The sequence below is a fragment of the Balaenoptera borealis genome, assembly GCF_965194805.1.
Source record: "Balaenoptera borealis genome assembly, chromosome: 20".
Classification (NCBI taxonomy): domain Eukaryota; kingdom Metazoa; phylum Chordata; class Mammalia; order Artiodactyla; family Balaenopteridae; genus Balaenoptera; species Balaenoptera borealis.
The window spans coordinates 16,355,380-16,374,725 of NC_138879.1; the positions used below are offsets into that span (position 1 = coordinate 16,355,380).

Genomic DNA, 19,346 nt, shown 5'->3' on the forward strand with positions numbered 1-19,346 from the left:
TCTGAGCAGAAAGACATCTGATTCGAGATAACAATGTAAAACAAATTGATTTAAGTGCCATAAACACTGTGAACTCCCTACTCTTGGGCTAAGCAGTGAGAAAAGGGGAAAGTGGGGATTTATTTTTACCCAAAATGCATATTTAAAAATGAGCATTTCCACCTCTTTCTTAATCATTTGAAAAGAATGTATTTTATAACCTTGGTTATTTGGGGGCCTAATTAAATCTGACAGTTGAGTTTTAAGAATCGAAGCAGTAGTAAAATTAATTATTTTGTGGTGAGTGTCTTTGAACATAATATTTAAGTATACACTGCAAAGGGCTATGCCTTATTTGGTATTTTCATTCTGCTCATTTGGATTTCAGAATCCTCACATTAGGGCTCTAGTTCGCCATCTATTGGTTTTAGAATTGTGTTCAACACTATCTGCTGTATTTTGTGGAATAACTATGTGGAGATGTGTGTATACATTTTTCAATCAACTAAATCCACCCCCCCAGGATTATAATTTAAAAAGCCAAGACTAGGATCTCTTTTGGATGTGTATACAAATATGTATACATATTTTTTTTATTCTTGTGTAATTTGACCCTGTGACTTTCTTTTGATATTTGAGAACCATGACTATGATTGAGAGTGTGATTTTAAGGGTACAAATGGAAATATAGGTGTAGATGCTGTAGGAGCTAGTGAGTTAAAGTTTGTGGGAGGACAAGCTGTTGGGCTGTTTTTTGGCCTAACAGAAGTGACGCATACCACCGGATATTGGTTTTGGTAAGCCACAAAAAAGTATTGAGCGTTTCTCATCTTCCTTTTTGGTAGTAGAGCATATCTTTCTCATCTGCTGCATTTGATGATTTAATTGTTGGAAACATTTTTTGTTGTTGTTGTTCTGTAATTTAAAGTAATATTTTGATGAATACCAGAGTTCCTTTTTTAAGCCTCTAAGCACTGGATTCATCTTTTGGCAACTTTTTCTTTAGTTTTAAAGGATAGTGGATTATAATTTATGTAAATGTGACACTTTGCATTATATTGCTGAATTTTTTTAATCTAGAAAATCTTCCATTATTTTAAGGCCCTATTTTGGAAAAGGAATAAGATATTGTACTGACAAACTGGTCATGAGAAATGATAAAGTGCCACCACTTTAAACCAACTCTGGTAGGAAAGTGGAAGTTTGCTTTTTGTTGTGAGATTTGGGTTTCTCTATGGAGTTCTTTGTTAAACTTTTAGCATAGCAGTGAACTTCCTTTTGGTGGAGACAGGAAGCATAAATACTCATTGTGTAATGCCATTTGCCTGCTTTGGTGGATCCGCCAAGCCGTGACACCCAAAACCAGACGCGTGTTTCTTAACGAAAACTACAGTTCCCAGCGGGCCTGGCGCTGGTGGGCCATCACTTCCCCTCTTGCTCCCGGCTGTCCCTTCCCGGGCTGGCCCGGCGCGGGCCCTGGCCCGCGCCTGCGCAATGAAGACGTGCGCTTTTTTTTTTTTTTTAACCCTGGCGGCTGCGGATCGCGGCACTGGGGCTAGTGCCCAGGCGTGCTGCAGTGTACGGAGGCAGGCTGCTAGGACAAAGGGCGGCAGGAAGCGGTTCACTGGTCAGGGAGCTCCCCACTTGATTCAGCGCACGTTTAGCCCTGGAATAATGTGGTACCGACGGCATTAGCCTATTTACTACCCAGTACAAACAGTTCCTCGCTCACGTCCTCTTGCTCTCTCGCCCCAGCCTGCCTTGCCCCTCATAGCCGGCGCGCGGCCTTGTCAGCCCAAGCGCGGAAGGAATGTGACGGCGTCAGTGCCTCAGGTTAGCCTCACCCCAGCCGGAGCGAGGGTCCGCTCCCGCCTGCCGCAGTGCCGCGTGCCGCCGCCGCACGTCTGGGAGCGGCTGGGTCCCGGCGCCGCGGCCTCCGCAGCTGGAGGTGCAGAAACAGCGGCCGCGGCGAGGAGCCATGACTGAGGCGGCGGCGGCGGCCGCGCCTCCTGGAGGCTCGCGGGGGCGGCGCGGTGGGCGCCCCCTGGCGGCGCGCCGGGGCGGAGCGGCCCTTCGCCGCCGCAGCCGCAGCCGGCGGAGGCGCTGCTGTCCCTCCTCCCCGTGTCCCCGGCGCTCGCCCGCTCGCTCGCTCGCTCCATTCTCCCTCCGCTTCAGATTAAAGGGGGGGAGGGAAAAGAAGCTCGGCCGCCATTTTCCCAGTGCCGCCGCCACCGCCGCCACCGCTCGCCGAGCCGGCGGGAGAACCGAGCACCTTAGCGAAGCCGACTCGTCTCGCCGCGGCGGTGCGGGGGGCGGCCGGAGCGCTCTCCCCGGCCGGGAAGAGGCGTCCGGGGGCGGCGGCCGGGGTGCGGGCTTGGGCTGCAGACGGCGGCGCTTGTTTGTGCGGGGCGGGGGGGCGGCTTCACTCTCTGCCCCCGCCCGCCCGTCCTCCCGGCCGGGCTGTGGTCCCCGGCCGTGCCCAGGCCCCGCCGGAGCCGAGGAAGGCCGGAGAAAGAGCCCGAAAGAGAAGAAAAAGCGGCCGCTCCCCGCCGCCGCCGCCTTCCCCTCCCCCTCCGCCTCGCCCCCCCGCCCGGAAAGTCAGGGCGGCTCCGGGCGCCGGGGGGGAGGAGAGCGGCGGGCCCGGGCCGGAGCCGCCGCCGCGCGCCCCCGCCCGCCGCCGCCGCCGCCGCCGGCCCTCGGCGCCCAGGCCGGGGGCTGTTTGCAAACTGCGCCCATTTTGTGGGGCTGAATCCGCCCGGGCAACGCTCTTCCATCACGTGGTAGGTGCTGCTGCTGCTGCTGCTCTCCTCCTCCCGCTGCCCTTTCTCCTTCTCCTCGCTCTCCCTGTGGCTCCCATTTCTCCCTCTCTTTGTTAGTTGTAACTAGAAAGGCAGGGCAGGGCAGGAAAAATCCCCGGAACTTTAAATGGCCTCTCCGGGCTTCCCCGCTGCGGGTCCGAGGCTGGGAGTCGCCCCAAGGGCGGGGGTGTGCGGGGGCCCTTCCCCACCAGCTGCCGCCTCGTTCGCCAGCTTTTCCTTTGGCGTTCTATTTAAAAATGCGGCCTTAAGAACACGATTTATTCCGGTTAAAAAAAAAAAAAAAACCCAAACAAACTCTTGCTCTCGCCTTGAACTTCTCTTGACTGCAAAAGGCCTTTCTCTGGCCGAAACACACGTCTTGCGCGTTTCACGGTGTGTATCACAACTCTGATTGTTTAGTGAGATGATTATTTGTTTCATTTATTTATTATTTTTGTTGCCTGTAAATTGAGGTCACTTACGTTTTCAGATCTAGTCTCCCTCAGGCAGACGTGTTTGTTTTTTTTTTTAAACTAAAGAGGAAGAGACATTTATTTGCTTTTAAGTGAGTTTGGGGGGCCTGTTTTCCGGCTGACTGTCTTTTGATTCTCAGCAAATAATTTGATTGTTTTCCATAGGATAAACAGCCTTACCCTCATGTTTTACTTAAAAATCCTTTTGTTTTCCGTTGTCGGGATCCCAGTGTGGTTTTTTTGGAGAAACACGTTACTTAACTATTGCTTATTGATTGCCTCAGGGGAGAAGGGGTGACATGATGGCGCCACTTTAAATTGCTCTCTTTCCTCCTCCTCCGATTTTCCCCCCTTTATTCTGGAGGTCACTGGAGCATTTTTCGTGACCTATTAATAAACTACTTGAGAATGTTAACAGTACAACTAGTCGGGCTAGAGTTTGGTACCTTAAGCGTCGGGAGACCCGAATCCCGAGGTCCCCAAAGTTCCGAGAAATCTTCCTAGTCCTCCTGCCTCGCCTCCCTCCCCTCCATTCACAATCCTGGTGTTGCCATCTCCTTTGTCACGTGGCTAGCAATCATTGTGTTTTTTTGTTTGTTTTGGGGTGTGTGTTTATATTTTTAAATTGTAGCCCAGAAGAACTTCTCTCCTCCCTATTACAGAGATCAAAACGTTTTAGTTTTTTTAGTTTTAAAATCGGAGAACATTTATAATAAACGATAAAATTACATAATCTTTGCCTTGCATAATCATGATATAGTTATAGGTTGTTACTGAACTTCGTTTCTAAAGCACTTTCAAGTATGGAAAGTAGAACATTGGAATATGTTTTCCATTTCTCAGAATAGTCTGTAGTATTTTCCCTGCTTTTTGGGTCCTTTAACCACTATTTACAAGGGCTTAAGTGGGTGTGTTTTCCCCTCCCCCCTTCTACAGGCTATACTTAGTTCTTTTTCTAGCATACTGTCTGACCAATTTAGAAATTTTCAATTGTCTACATGCTTGTCATTTAAAACTATTTTTTTTTTCTCGCAACAACACTGAACAGTTTTGAGTAATAATTGTTTTCTACCTGAAGGTATTTCATTATGTTTCTGTTGCGTTTTTGATCCAGAGAATTTTTACTACTAATCCTGTAGATTTAGAAGAATGTTGTTCTATTATGTTTCTTCGTATCAGTTTTCCCCATAGTTGGGTAAATTCCTATTTTATAAAATACCGAATACATTTCTGTGTTGTTTCTACAGAGCTTACTAACCGCGTTTCCAATTTGAAAAAAGGTCTGTTCTGAGTTCAAAAAATTTCAAAAAGTAAATATGAAATATAGTGATTCTTGTGTGCATTGATTCGTTTCCTCTACCATGTATATTTTCAATGGTTTTGGGCCATTTTCTTTGCTAACAGTTACATCATGTCATGTGATATGTGCAGTGTGATGTGTAGTTCTAAAAATAAGGCAAGGTAAAAATGCTCATCCCTTGGGAATCTAAAAAATGTATTATAAATGTGGGATAACTATCCTCAGTCATGGAATTCTGATTTCGATTTCTGCTAGGTTTATCCTACAAAGTATGCAGTTCCTTTGACCTTTAGCATATTTGATGTATTTGTTAGTGATCTCATGATTTGAGGTGGTCAATTTTTAAATTTTCAAGTGTATACCATTTGGAGGGAAACATAGATGTGACAAAGATTCTTAACATCTGTATTATGGTAAAAGATGATTGGTCTCTGATGACTGCCTAATTTAAGTATATAAAAAGTATTTTTGATTTACGTCTGTAGACAGTTAAAAGAGTGATCAATTAAGTATTGATAGAGCCTTGAGGTATGGTGGGGTTTTGGTCCTTTTATCTTTGTGAATCTACTTAAGTGAAGTATTTAGAAGTGTTGCTGCATCTTTCCTGAAAGCCTTATTCAGAATTTCAGTGTTTGACTTTTGTGCTTTACCAAAGTGAGATGTTAAATCTTTGTATGATTTTCTTCCTGCCTACACACGTTATTCCTATGGTTAAACCTGCAGAGCACACATTGATTGTTAGGTGACTTATCATTATCCTGTTGAGGAAAATTCTGGAAGCTAGAAAATGAGTAAGCCTTAGTTTACTTTTAACTTTTATCAAGGTGAGAAGAAAGGAAAGTAACTATTTTTCTTCTTCAAGCACTGCTGGTACCTTTCCATTTCTAGTCATGCTACACTGTAACCAGTGTCTCTACTATTCTGGATTTTATTGGATTGATCACAGATTTTAATTGTATTTTAAAGTGAGTTACAAGTTATAGATTTGTTCTGTTTGATATAACCTGACTCATGTTCTGTAAACATAGGGCCATTGTGGTTGATGATGCTGATTTGAGAGGGTATTTTACTATTGAGTGGTTCTAGTTAGAAACTTTTTTGAGTAAAGCTTAGTTACCTTGTTATAGTACTAGAAAAGCAATTTTAAAATGTGAAAAAACTTAGTAATCCATGTTGGATATTTTAAATAATAGTCATTGAAAGTACTGTGTTTAAAGAATATTGCTTATTCCTCTTATATTGTCATCTTCCTTGGGCGGGGGGTTTGGTAGGGGTTATTTTTTTCTTCTTGGCGAGGTCATTAGACACAGAAATTAAGTGATTTCCTTCCTGGAGAGAGAGAGACTTTTTTTTTTTTTAATTAATTGTTTTTTTTTGTTGTTTTTTTGTTTTTAACCCCAAGCATCTTTCCATCCCCTTGAGTTTGGAAAGGAGGAACTAGTGCAGACCAAGTATGTGGTCTTTGGTTGATTGCCCCAGAGCAAATCTCATTATTGAGTAGTTTATTTAGAGTTTCAAAGCACCTTTTCTTTGCCCTCTTTCTCTATTTTAAGTAAGTTTCTGCCTTGATTGGTTAGATTGTTCTGGGTCTCAGAAAGCATATTTTACATTAGTGCCTTTTTACTTGATCACTTTATAAAAAAGTACAGGTGCAGGTGACTCAAATAAAATGGCCCCAAACACCTGGCCTTTTTACTGTGACAGTGCAGAGAGTACTTGGACCACGTCCTTTCCCTAAAAAGGACTTTAACTATTTCTTGGAAACCTATATTAAGTCTGGATTTTGAGTCTTCATGTTGCTTCTGAAGATGTATGTTTAAATTATAGTTTCTATCATAATAAATTGCATGTTAGTCTCTGGGCATACTAAAAGCCGTGCAAAAATATTCCTGCCAGAGTGATAATTCATGACACAAAACAAGACACTTTCATCAGTACTTCCCATTCCCTGAAATGTGAGATCAAAACTCAGTGAACCGCAGTAATGCTTAGAAAAGACAATATGAATTTAAAAAGACAAATATTACACTGTGATAGAGGTCACTAATATTTGAAGGCCACAAGAAGAGATAAGAAAGTGGTGTCCTTGGGTCACTTGCAGGTTGTGGAGAGAATTGTGGCTCATAGGAAAAGACCAGTATATATGATTGGGAGGGTCACTATTATTTATTAGTTCGGTTATCATTTGTTCCTGCATTATGCCCTGTGCCTGTCTTTTAGGATGTAGGGTAAAATGTATAGGAGAAAATAAGCTGATAGGTATGATTTACCAAAAAGCCTGGTCTCCAAAAAGAACTGAAGTAGATGTTTTTTCTCTTTGTGTGTTAAGCTTTTCTTGTCTTTAATCAAATAAAAGTAAAGCAAAAATGTAGGGTGTGAGGAAACCGACTTCAAAGTAGAGAGCACAGTTCATATTTATGAATGAAAAGCAAACTTGGGTAGTCTGAAAGAAAAACTTAAGGATTGTATATGAAGATTTTAAACCATTATGTCAAGAGAGGCCCTTCAAGGTAGATACCTTTTAAATTCTTGTTTCTCTGTTGGGTAGTGGTCTCTGGCAACGGTTAGCTGCTTAATAAATGTTACCTTCTGCAAGCCTTGCTTTTCTAAGATTTTAAACTAGCTCTATAAAATTGTAACATTTGCATGCCCTAGCCCCCTAGGGAATTATTTAGCTATATATTGTTGTTGACTGTAAACTTTCCTTTTTTTCCTCCAGTTCTAACTTTTTAAAAATAGTTTCTCCCCAAGCTTTTGAGAGTGAGGAAATGTAAGGTGGAGGTAAATTCAGTGCAGTTTTATCTGAATGTTATCAAAAACTTTGGTTCTTGTTACTTGAACCAGGAATCCCAAATGAGATCTCACTCTGAATTTTAAGTACAGCAGATTCCACCCTTGTTTGGAAAAAAAGTTGCTTGAGTGGCATCAAACTTAATAGAGTCCCTGACCTTTTAATTTCTTTATATATATTTTTTTCAATACATTTATTTATTTATTTTTGGCTGTGTTGGGTCTTCGTTGCTGCATGTGGGTTTCCTCTAGTTGTGGAGAAGCAGGGGCTACTCTTCGTTGTGGTGTGCCGGCTTCTCATTGCAGTGGCTTCTCTGGTTGCGGAGCACGGGCTCTAGGCATGCGGGCTTCAGTAGTTGTGGCTCACCGGCTCTAGAGCGCAGGCTCAGTAGTTGTGGCGCCTGGGCTTAGTTACTCCACGGTATGTGGGATCTTCCAGGACCAGGGATCGAACCCATGTTCCCTGTATTGGCAGGCGGATTCTTGAGCACTGTGCCACCAGGGAAGTCCCTTAATTTCTTTTTTAAAAAGGGAGCACCTTAGGGTCAGACCTGGTTAAATTCACTTGGAGGGGAAGTGTTTGGGAATAAAAAAGATGAATTACAATTTTGTTGTTAGGGCATTAAACCAAAAATTGCTAAAAACTGATATCTAGGCTTTCCCTTGCTATTTGGCCTTTGTGACTGCTTACTAGCACCTCCACTGGAGGGTATGATGAAGGGATAAAGGCGAAAAGCTAATTAGTTTAGCTTCTGATGTTTGCTAGCATTAGAGGCTTTGCAGAAATACTGGTCTGATAAGTTGAACTGTCAGGAAAGTTTTGTTAAACTGCTCATATATTGCCATGGAGAACTGAGGATGTTTGAAGACTTTAAGCATATTTCAGAAGATAATGGATTGCTGTTTTTTTGTAGTTAATCTTTATTAATTCAGTATTCTAAAGGGATAGGTTGATTCAGTGAGATCCCTCGACTTTGGTCAGGTACCCCCTCCTCATCCCCTACCCCCCCAACCTAAGAACTTGTTTGCTTTTGAATTGCTTGGACCCTTCAAGAAATCTTCGATTTTAGTATTGTTCAGAAACACTTGTGTTATTAGAGTTTGCTAGGAAGAGATGAGATAAAAATACATTTTTCCTTCTTTGTTTTTTGTGAAGTAAACTGGTAGGAAACTTGAATTCAGTGATAAGATAGAAATAGGATAAACATGAATAAATATTTTGATATGTAGTTATCCTTCAAAACAATTTTATTTTTTTTAAAATACAAACATGATCTTACCTGTTTCGTAGCTTGGTCTTTTTTTTTCATTTAGTTATAGATCATAGAGATTTTTCACATCAACGTAAACAGTTTTTTTTAATAGCTGCAGAATATTCTATTGTATCTTTTAAGTTTAGCTTTTTTTTTTTTTTTTGCTATTACAGTTCTTCAGTAAAAGAATTGTCTTCAGCAAAAGAATTGTGCATATATTATTATGTATCTGTGAGAATATTTCTGTTGGATAGGTTCCTAGAAGTGCAGTTACTAGGTAAAAGTCTGAGTAGATGCATTTAAAATTTTGATAGGTATTGCCTTCAAAAGGCTTATGTAGCCAAATTTAGTAGTTTAAAAGTAACTTAAAAAGTTTGTCGGGCTTCCCTGGTGGCGCAGTGGTTGAGAATCTGCCTGCCAGTGCAGGGGACACGGGTTCGAGCCCTGGTCTGGGAAGATCCCACATGCCGCAGAGCGACTAGGCCTGTGGGCCACAGTTGCTGAGCCTGCGCGTCTGGAGCCTGTGCTCCGCAACAAGAGAGGCCGCGATAGTGAGAGGCCCGCGCACCGCGATGAAGAGTGGCCCCCACTTGCCACAACTAGAGAAAGCCCTCGCACAGAAACGAAGACCCAACACAGTCATAAATTAAAAAAAAAAAAAAAAAAAAAAGTTTGTCGGTCTGAGTGCATGTGCTTGGCAATGTAAATGACCGGAACTTGAGGTAGTTGAAGTCTGTCCTAGATTCAGTTGGTTCCTGCTTCTTTTTTAAAAAATTATTTATTTTATTTATATTCATTTTTGGCTGTGTTGGGTCTTCGTTGCTGAGTGTGGGCTTTCTCTAGTTGCGACCAGTGGGGGCTACTCTTCCTTGCGGTGCGTGGGCTTCTCATTGCAGTGGCTTCTCTTGTTGCGGAGCACAGGCTCTAGGTGCGTGGACTTCAGTAGTTGTGGCACGCGGGCTCTAGAGCACAGGCTCAGTAGTTGTGGCACATGGGCTTAGTTGCTCCGCGGCATGTGGGATCTTCCCGGCCCAGGGCTCGAACCCGTGTCCCCTGCATTGGCAGGCAGATTCTTAACCACTGAGCCACCAGGGAAGCCCCGTTCCTGCTTATTGTTAGATTGTTTTTACTTTATGATCAGACACCCCCATTAACTTTATAATGGATCTCCATCTGATGCATTCAGCATAGACTACTCAGGTTAGCTAACATGTATTGGTCCACTCTCTGCCAGGCGCAGTGCTACATGTAAGGGTAGAGATAAAACAACCCATAACCTTCCTTTTAAGAAATATACAGTCGGGATTGGGGCGGGAGGGCGACAAAACTAGGTGTTTATGTTCCATTATGAGCTGTTGCCCAGGGTGTCATGGGAGTGCATATTAGACCCTAGAGTGGAAGGGACCTCTAACTTCACCTGAAATGAATGGGGAATAGTTTAAAGAGCATGAGATCTTGAGCTAAAACTTGAAAAGCAAAGGTACAAGGGTATGTAAGAGTCTGGAACTAAATAAGATTCAGGTGGCTAAGGTGGCGACAGGTTGGAGATGAGGCTGAGTGTAAAAGGGGGGCAGATAAATGTGTGGGAGTTTGGGTTCATCCTTACCCTAGAGTCACTGAAGGATTTTAAGCAGGAACACAACATGGTTGGATTTATGTTCCCTCTCTTTTTCCCTTTTTTCCTCCTTCTTTTCTAGTAATCATTTTGGTAGTGGTAGTGGGCACTAGATTGAAGGCTTGCTGAGACAGGAAGAAAGAACAGTTGGAAGATTACTACTGCCTGGATTACTGTAATACGTAAGAGGTTCTGAACTAAGGCAGTGGTATTAAGGATGCAATGAACGTGCCTGTCATTCTATATTGAATCCTCCCTATTTAACCTTCAGTATTCAGTCAGAATGTCATCTCTTTCTGAAGCCTTGCTTGATCCCTTCAGGAAAAACAGTGCTTTATCATCTGGGTTTACCTTCACACCTAATTTCTATCTTCTTATCTTTGGCATTGATGACACTGCTATAATTCTTGGTGTCTCCAGCATTAGACCATGAACTCCTATAGTCTTCCTATTATTCCTGTCTGGTATTAGTATATGTTTAAGTATTAGTATATGTTTAAGATGTCTATGGTAGATGGTAAATCAGTGATTGGGATCGGGATTCATTCACATAGGGCATGTTGAGGGGCAAGAATTGGTTTTGGATTTGGTGTTGGGGGTAGGGGTGTTGGAAGTAGCTGTATGGGCGATACTGGACCCTCCTTATTCTTTAGGTTTCAACTTAGATGTTTTTCCCCCGGGAAGCCTTCTGTGACCCCACCCACTCTCAGCCTGTGTGAGGGTCCCCTAATGTCCCCCCAGGATTCCCTGATCACAGTGAGTGTCTGTCTTTACTGGTCCATGTCGTCCTTATAGACACTTGGTGTGGGGCTTTGAATGCTGTAGGCATTTTAATAAAATGTCTATTGGAGATAATCAGTTGGTATTTGTTATTGACTTTCCCATAAAGACTAAAATTCAAAAACCTCATGTTTAGCAGTTAAGCTCCTTCCAGTTTAAACCTAGCCTTGTATATAGTGGTAACACAACATTGTAATTCAACTATACTTCAATTAAAAAAAAGAAAGCATGGGCCTTACAGTTAGAGATTTGAATCGGAATCCTGCCTCTGCAGCTTGGTAGTTGTGTGATCTTGGGCATGTTACTTAACTTCTGAGCACCAGTTTCCTTATCTATAAAATGAGAATAAGAGTACATACTCGTCTTATAATGTTATTGTGATGATTAAATGAGGATGTGTATGTAAAACATTTAGCACAGTGACAGACGCAGTAAAAGGTCAATTAATGTTAGTGAACATTAGAGCATTTAGTGAATGTTAGTGAATGTTAGAACAATCATAATAATAACCTCTTCTCCAACCAGAGCTATGATTCCCTTAGTAATTATAAAACCTAAGAAGCCCTGCCCTGTTGGCATAGAGAGCGTTAGGGACTGGGGTGGTGAGGTCCACATTATTTCTTTGTTTTATAATAAAAATTTTGCTGCCCACTCCCTGTTGTATTCCATAACAAATCTACATTTGTAAAAGAAATACAAAAAAAAAATACTTTCCAGTGTGTTCCATAATGTAGCTTTTGGTACTTCATCACGAAGCACTGCATAGCTGCTTTTTCCCTCTCTTTCTTGAGAAGCTGCACACGTAACACTTGGTTCATCCAAGTTCTGTGGATCATCTCCCAAATCCTTCCCTATTATTTTGATTGTGTCAGTTTCTTGATTAGAATTTCCTCATCTTTCTCTGCTTAGCACAATCTTACACGTGAAAGCCTACCTCTAGGTCTTTTTTAACTACTCTAGCCCTGTCAGTAAGTGTTCACAGTGCTTACTATGTACCAAGCTCTAGCTAGATAAAGTTAGTGAGCATACAAAGAGGGATGTTAAAGAACTTCTCCTGTCTCGGAAATAGAATAAATTAATATTAATAAATTGACAACTAGGGAACATTCAGATGATTTTAATTGAGTGATGACTTTAAGTGCATTGTACAGTTTAAGCAGGAAGAAAGTGATGTGAATCTGAATAGTCTGGAAAAGTTGTTGTGGAGATGCTGTGTATTGAAGGATTAAGTTTTGGGCTTAAAGGGTAGAAGGACCTTCCAGGTAGAGGCAGCAGCATAGGCAAAGATTATGGAGTTGAATCTGGGGGCAGGGAGTTCTAGGTCTAAGCCAACTGATGCACTTGCTTTGATATTGTTTTAAGTTTCATCTCGGAGAATTTGGACTCATGAGAAAGGTACTAGGAGTTATTCTAGAGTAGAGAAGAGAGGCGATAAAAAGAATGGATTATGGAATGGATTAGAGGACTGAGGCATCAGTCAGGAAGCTGTTATGATAATTTAGATGTGAGCTGATGCAGATGCGGGCTGGGTTTGGGTTGGCCCTGTTAGGAAAGGAGAGGATACCCCAAAACTGAACAGCCCCCCCCACCTGTACAGCTTTATGAGAAATAAATGAGATTTTTATCATTAAGGAGCTGAAATTATAAAGGAAAAGACAGCCTTCTCTCTTGTTTCCTAAGAATCTTTTACCTTTTCTGTTTATGTCACTTATTTGGCCCTTCTGCAGACTTTAGGCCCTTCCAAAGCCTGGAGGAGACTTCGACCATTCCACTGTGGTGAACACCTTAGTTGAGATTCTTGTTGTATCCTATCTGGATTATTGCAGTAGCTTCTTCATTGGTCTTTGACTTTTTACTTTCTTTTAATCTGTCCTACCCAACTGGTCTCTGAAGCACAGTTCTCATGTGTCACTCCCCATTTGAAAAACCTTTAATGACTTTCTACTGCCTTTTAGTCTGAGTAAAGGCTGGCTATTGAAGGTTGTCCATTAATGATCTGGCTTCAAACTTCCTTTTCACCTTTTTCTATAGTGTTTTCTCTGTTACAATATGCTTTATATTTCAAGCAAATTGATCATTTCTTTCAACCTCCAGGATATCCTATGTTTTCCCACAGTTTTGCCTTTTCCTGTGCCTTTTCCTCTTACTAGAATGCCACATTACCCTTCTTTTACCCCAGCCTTCTACATAATGAAATTTTAGCTAATTTTCAAGTTTCAGCTGAAATTTTGATAACTTCACAGACACTTCCCTAACCATCCTTCCTCTGGCTATTTCTTTGTTTTGTGCAGAGTAATGAGGTAATGGTGGGAAGAGGTTAGTAGAAGCCACATTATGGGCAAGCTTCTTTTCCCCCATTTGATTTTTGCTTCTGTTTTCAGTGAAAGTGCGGTTGTTGGCCACCCAAATGGCCAGACCCTTCCCTTTGGGTCCCGGCAGCTTATCAACATTTTTGCAAGGTGGATGCTGCCAGTTTATTCTTGTGTAACTGGACTCCTGTCTTGGGAATTTACAAGGAATAAGGCATGGTTCTCATTTGCAGGTGTGGAGTTAGTTTTGACTTGCACTATTTGAAGCAGCCAGATATGTGTGCTTTCTGGAAATCTGTATATACAGAAATATGTATGTATGTACAGACATCTGTAGCTGTAGAGAGAATCTGTCTCTAGACAGTGGTTCTCAATTGGGGGTTGTGATTTTGCCCCCTGGGGGACATTTGTCATTTCTGGAGGCATTTTTGGTTGTCATAATTTATAGGAGAGGAGAGTGCTGCTGGCATCTAGTGCATGTAGAGGCCAGGGATGTTGCTAAACCACCTGCAGTGCACAGGAGAGATCCCCTTCCTCCATAACGAAAAATAATTTGGCACAAGTCAGTAGTGCTGATGTTGAGGAACTCTGTCCTAGGGGTGTACTTTGGCTTCCCAGTGCTACTTGTGTTAGGTGGAAGTTTGTTCTTGAATCTGTATTTCAGTTTATAATAATAGAATCATAAGCACAGGAAGGGACCCTAGAGGTCACATATTTGAACTGTATTCTAACTTGTATCCCTCAGAACAGTGTTCTGCAAGATATTAGTAGGTGTAATGGAAAAATGATGTTTATTTGTTAAAGGTGCAAATATTTGAGTATTCAGTATAATGAAGTGTGTTGTGAATCTTCATCAAGGAAGTTTCTCCTAAATGTGTTTGCCTGCTGAACCCATTTGACATCTTGCAGTCCTCAAAATGCTTTCTTGGAACTGGGAGGGAAACTGTTATTACCTAGCCCAAACTTTTATAGCCTTTTAAAGGACCTTGATAAGATAGCCCTTCTTTTTGTCTCTTCAAGGTTACTGCTGAATCTTAGTTTATGTCAGTGACAGCAGGTACATTAGCTCCATCTTTTTTTTTTTTTTTTGGTCAGATTGTGGTTTATTAGATGAACTAAAAAATTGGAATATTTTAGGTTCCTTTATTCTAAATGTACAATATAACTTTACTATCTGTCCCCACCAGTGAATTGGAAATTATAATCCCAGCCCGAAACCTACCACCCAGGTTGTTATGAGGATTAGTAAGTAATTATAGCTTTTAATGCTTTGTATTCTTTGGAGAAAGGTGATTTATCATAAACTGTTTTTGTAAAACTGCTTAAGTCTGACAGTTTTTCTCTGCTCTGAATTGTTGAGTAGTGATGTTTTTTGGGATTCAAGTGGGATGGGAATCGTTTCAATCAACATTTTGCTCATTATGTTAAATTTAAGAAAGTTATTGTGATATTTTGCCTTATTCACATTTTTTGGCTCTTTAGGAATTTGCATTATTTTTGCTTCCTTCCTTTTTATTATATAAGCAATACATGTTTATGGTGGAAACATTACATAAGCCAGAAAATAAAAGACAAAAGAATCTTATCACCTACTTTTAAAAACAGAAATGAGGTCATAGTATATGTTTTATTTTTTAACACCTTTTTTTTTCATTTAACATTTTTTCATTTCAGTAATGTTTGCTTTTTGTCTATAGGTTATAATAACAGTGCAAATAATGGGTGCTTGTGCCAGGCACTAGGTTAAGTAATTGAAAGTATTTTATTTAATCATCACAGCAGCCTTCTGAGGTCCGCTCTGTTTTTTGCAGATGAGGAAATTGAGGGAGCAGAATAGTTAAATAATTTAAATACAGGTGGAGCCAGGATGTGAACCTGGACCGGCTCCCCTTATCCGTGAGTGTCTTTGGGAGTAATATTGCATCTCAGCACAGCGTTTCAAGTCAATGAAGGGAGAGGGGTGTAGTTTTTAATATATATATTTATATATATATATATATTTTAATAATTAATTAATTTTTATTTTTGGCTGTGTTGGGTCTTCGTTTCTGTGCGAGGGCTTTCTCTAGTTGTGGCAAGCGGGGGCCACTCTTCATCGTGGTGCGTGGGCCTCTCACTATCGTGGCCTATCTTGTTGCGGAGCACAGGCTCCAGACGCGCAGGCTCAGTAGTTGTGGCTCACGGGCCTAGCTGCTCTGCGGCATGTGGGATCTTCCCAGACCAGGGCTCGAACCCGTGTCCCCTGAATTAGCAGGCATATTCTCAACCACTGAGCCACCAGGGAAGCCCTAATATATTTTTTTTAACAGTAGTTTTGGTGTAGAAAGATAAAGATTTAGGAGTTAGGAATGGAATTTCTTCTGAAGACTTCACTTTTCCCTTTCCCTATTTATTGAGACAATTGTTTTAGTAACTACTCTTTGCAATGCATCCTGTGGGGATATTGAGACCAAGGAGGGAGTGTAAGCAAAATAAATTCGCTTTTGAGGTGTATGTGATTAATGTCAAGTTCTCGGACTGCTTGCAGAGGGTCAGAGAAATCTTGAAAGAGATGGGATTTGAGTCAGCAGGTTTTTCTTTTAAGTTGTGAATTTTTAAGAACTGAATAATTCTGAAATAACTTTGGAATGTTTACTGCTTAAGTACCTTCTGTGGTGTGATGTTAATTACACCCCTCTTTTTACGTGAGCTGTGTGAACATGGGTTTTCCTCAGTAAGTTTTGTGGAAGCTGTGTAACATCTGTGCCCTTGCTTGAGTCCCCAGAGGGAGGCTGTTTCCTGCTATTTCTGAGACTTAACTGTAGTGCTTTTGGGTAGTAGGCTACATCTACTCTCATATGCTGTATTAATCATGTGGCACTGATAATGTGCCTCCTTGCATTGCCAGTATCAAGTGTGTATTTTTTTTTTTTTGGTTTATTTATTTATTTATTTTTGGCTGTGTTGGGTCTTCGTTTCTGTGCGAGGGCTTTCTCTAGTTGCGGCAAGCGGGGGCCACTCTTCATCGCGGTGCGCGGGCCTCTCACTATCGCGGCCTCTCTTGTTGGGGAGCACAGGCTCCAGATGCGCAGGCTCAGTAGTTGTGGCTCACGGGCCTAGTTGCTCCGCGGCATGTGGGATCTTGCCAGACCAGGGCTCGAACCCGTGTCCCCTGCATTGGCAGGCAGATTCTCAACCACTGCGCCACCAGGGAAGCCCTCAACTGTGTATTGATATCAGTTCGAAAGAGGATATTGAGTTGATGGGAAAGATCAGATAGTGATTTTTGTTTATGGGAGAAAATGCCTTTTATAAAATTGACTCAAGGTATTTTGAATAAAGAACTTACATTGGTTCATCTGTCAATTCAACCAGTGTAACATAACTATTTTTTATTACATTAGGAATTATTTTTAAATTTAAAATAAGAAATAGGAAAAGTGGACGTAGAACAGTTAGTCACACAGAATGCCATATGCTAGAAAGTCCATGAGGATAAAACTCTGTAATCCCCAGAAGATCTAGTTTAATGAATATAGGATGTTTGTTAAAGTTATTATAAGCTTAGAGTGAGAAAATTTTGGCAGTTACATAGAGCAGTAGTCAAATTTGACCTATAAGTGTATTGGTATTTGTACGGATGTTTTCTCAATCATTTACTTAAATATTTTGATACTAATGATTTGAATTGCCATATTATGAAGAATCTTGGTGTAGTACTATAGGGCTTACCATCCTATGTTGATTTTTATCTAAAGATAAAATGTTTGACCAAATTGGAAGTTGCTGTCATTTTTTTTTCTGAGGGAGGAGAAGGTTGTGTTTAGTTCAGTGATTCATAAACTTTTTGGTCTCAAGGCCCCTTTTCACTTATAAAAAATGTTGGAAACCACAGAGAACTTTTATGGGTTATTATCAGTAGTTGATTAGAAACTTCAAGAAATTCAAAGAATAATTATTTACGGGGAATTCCCTGGCGGTCCAGTGGGTAGGACTCCGCGCTTTTACTGCCGAGGGCGCAGGTTCAATCCCTGGTTGGGGAACTAAGATCCCACAAACCAAGCAGTGTGGCCAAATTAAAAAAAAAAATTATTTACGAGTTCATTTAAAAATAACAAACCTATTACATATTCTGAAAATAACTTTTTACCAGAACAAAAAAAATATTAAGTGTGAATGGCATTATTTTACATTTTTGCAAATCTTCCTAATGTCTGGCTTAATAGAAAACAGCTGGGTTCTCCTGTCTGCTTCTGCATTCATTCTATTGTGATATGTTGTTTTGGAATTATATAAAGAAAATCTGACCTTGTACAGATGTGTAGTTTGGAAAAGAGAGGAGTATTTAAATAGCCTTTTAAAGTGTGGCTATCCTTTAACACTATACTCAAACTTGACAAATAGTAGTTTCATAAAGGTTAGCTGCACTGTGGAATCTAAAGCTGTGTCAGTGAGCTTTTCATACTCTGTCACATTAATCCATTGGCTTGTCTTGCACTTATTTTACCCATGCACTCGTTTCTAACAAGCTTGGTCATTTGGTCATTCACTGAGTTATGCAGATCTTACGAAGGTTGACACATTTCATTATGAGGTATCAAATTCTCATTCACTAATATCAGCAGTAGTCTACTTAATCAAGACTTCAGTATTGGGGAAACGTTCAAGCTCATGGTGGTGGATACACGTTTTCAAAATACTTATTTTTGCTTGAAAACTCAGATTTTCTCATTGGCAACAAACATCATCATTGGGTTTCCTTGAAGTGACAGGTTCACTTTGTTCATTTTCAAGAAAATGTCTGCTAACTATTCAAGTCTGAATAATCATAGTTTGTCAGTTGTTCTGCCAAGTAAAAATAGTGTTCCGTGAGGGAAGCTTCTAGTTCAGCTTGTAACTCAGTTGTACTAGTGCTTTTTCTCAGATTTCTTAAAGTAGCAGAAGTGCTTTATGTCTACTTTCCCTTCATTGCACAGAATATTTGTATATCTATATATACACACACACACTGAAGACTCGAGTGGAGATTTAATAAAGTTCATTATTTTCATATTTCACCAAGGATATCAAAGGTCAGTGGTACTAACCTATTTATTTATTTATTTTTAAATGAATAGAGAATACATTGACCAGTGGTTATTAGTAGTTTGGTGCCTCTGCCCTGAATTGTGCAAAGGTACCAGTAGTTTTGCTCAGACTTGTTTTTGTACCCTTAGTGCAAATGTCAGCACTATGAAAAAAGGCAAATAACGTTTAATATTATTACGAAAATGCTTTGATCTTGTGGACCTCTGAAATGGTCTTCGAGTTCTCAGGAAGTCCATAGGCCACACTTTAGGAACAGCTGGCTTCGTTCTTTGCATAGATTTCCTTTTACTCTCAGACCAGATAAATCAAAGGGGATAAAGAAGTGGCAAATGGCTGAGGTTTTTAGCTTGGGTTACTAAATGAAAGCAATACTGTTACCTGAGATGATAAAAATGGGTAAGGAGTAAAAAGAAAGTCAGTTTTGAGTTTCAGGGGGCTTGAGGAACATAGGTGGGGATGTTGATTAGTGCAGCTGAGCATGTTTTTCTGAGTTCTAGGAGGCCTTACCATGTTGCTATAGTGGTTGTTGCCAAGGAAGTGAGTTGAGAGAGAAGAGGGCAGAAGAATGGACCTTGTTGTCAAGGACATCTGGAAAGGAGAATTTCAAGAAGATTGGGGTGGTCAGCGCTACCTAATGCTCCAGAGAAGTCAGATAGAATGCGGACTGAGGCTTGAGCTTTGGATTTGATAATGAGATTACTGGTGACCTTTGCCAGAGCAGTAGGAGTAGAAGCCAGATTATAGAAGAGTGAGAAGTGCAGAGGCAGCTATTTATAACTATTTTTTCAAGAAGTTTTGGGGTAAAGGAAAGAGACACATCAGTTGGGCAGTTAATTTGAGAGGTGGGCCGTACTGAGGACAGCAAAAGAAAAGAAAATTGATGAAGTGAACTGGTAACACAGGTGTGATACAGTTAAGCTTTTAGTATGATCTGTCTTGCAGAGAAGTGGGAAGCTGACGAACATTGGATCCTTTGGCCAGA

At 41.0% G+C, this 19,346-nt stretch overlaps 1 protein-coding gene and 1 pseudogene across 8 annotated transcripts in view; one reads left to right on the forward strand and one right to left on the reverse strand.

The window, feature by feature from the left end:
• LOC309619073 (protein farnesyltransferase/geranylgeranyltransferase type-1 subunit alpha pseudogene) overlaps positions 1-19,346 on the reverse strand; it is a 127,478-nt pseudogene that overhangs the window by 44,406 nt on the left and 63,726 nt on the right. The gene's annotated exons all lie outside the window — the stretch shown is intronic.
• The window catches only part of KANSL1 (KAT8 regulatory NSL complex subunit 1), a 191,422-nt gene that overhangs the window by 26,079 nt on the left and 145,997 nt on the right, over positions 1-19,346 (forward strand). The window contains exon 1 of one of the 7 annotated variants that reach the window (XM_082373767.1): positions 2,576-2,759. The exons of the other annotated variants lie outside the window; for them this stretch is intronic. The gene's annotated coding sequence lies outside the window, so the exon portion shown is untranslated. Of the gene's footprint in view, positions 1-2,575; positions 2,760-19,346 lie in introns of those variants that run through there. 7 annotated transcript variants of the gene reach the window in all.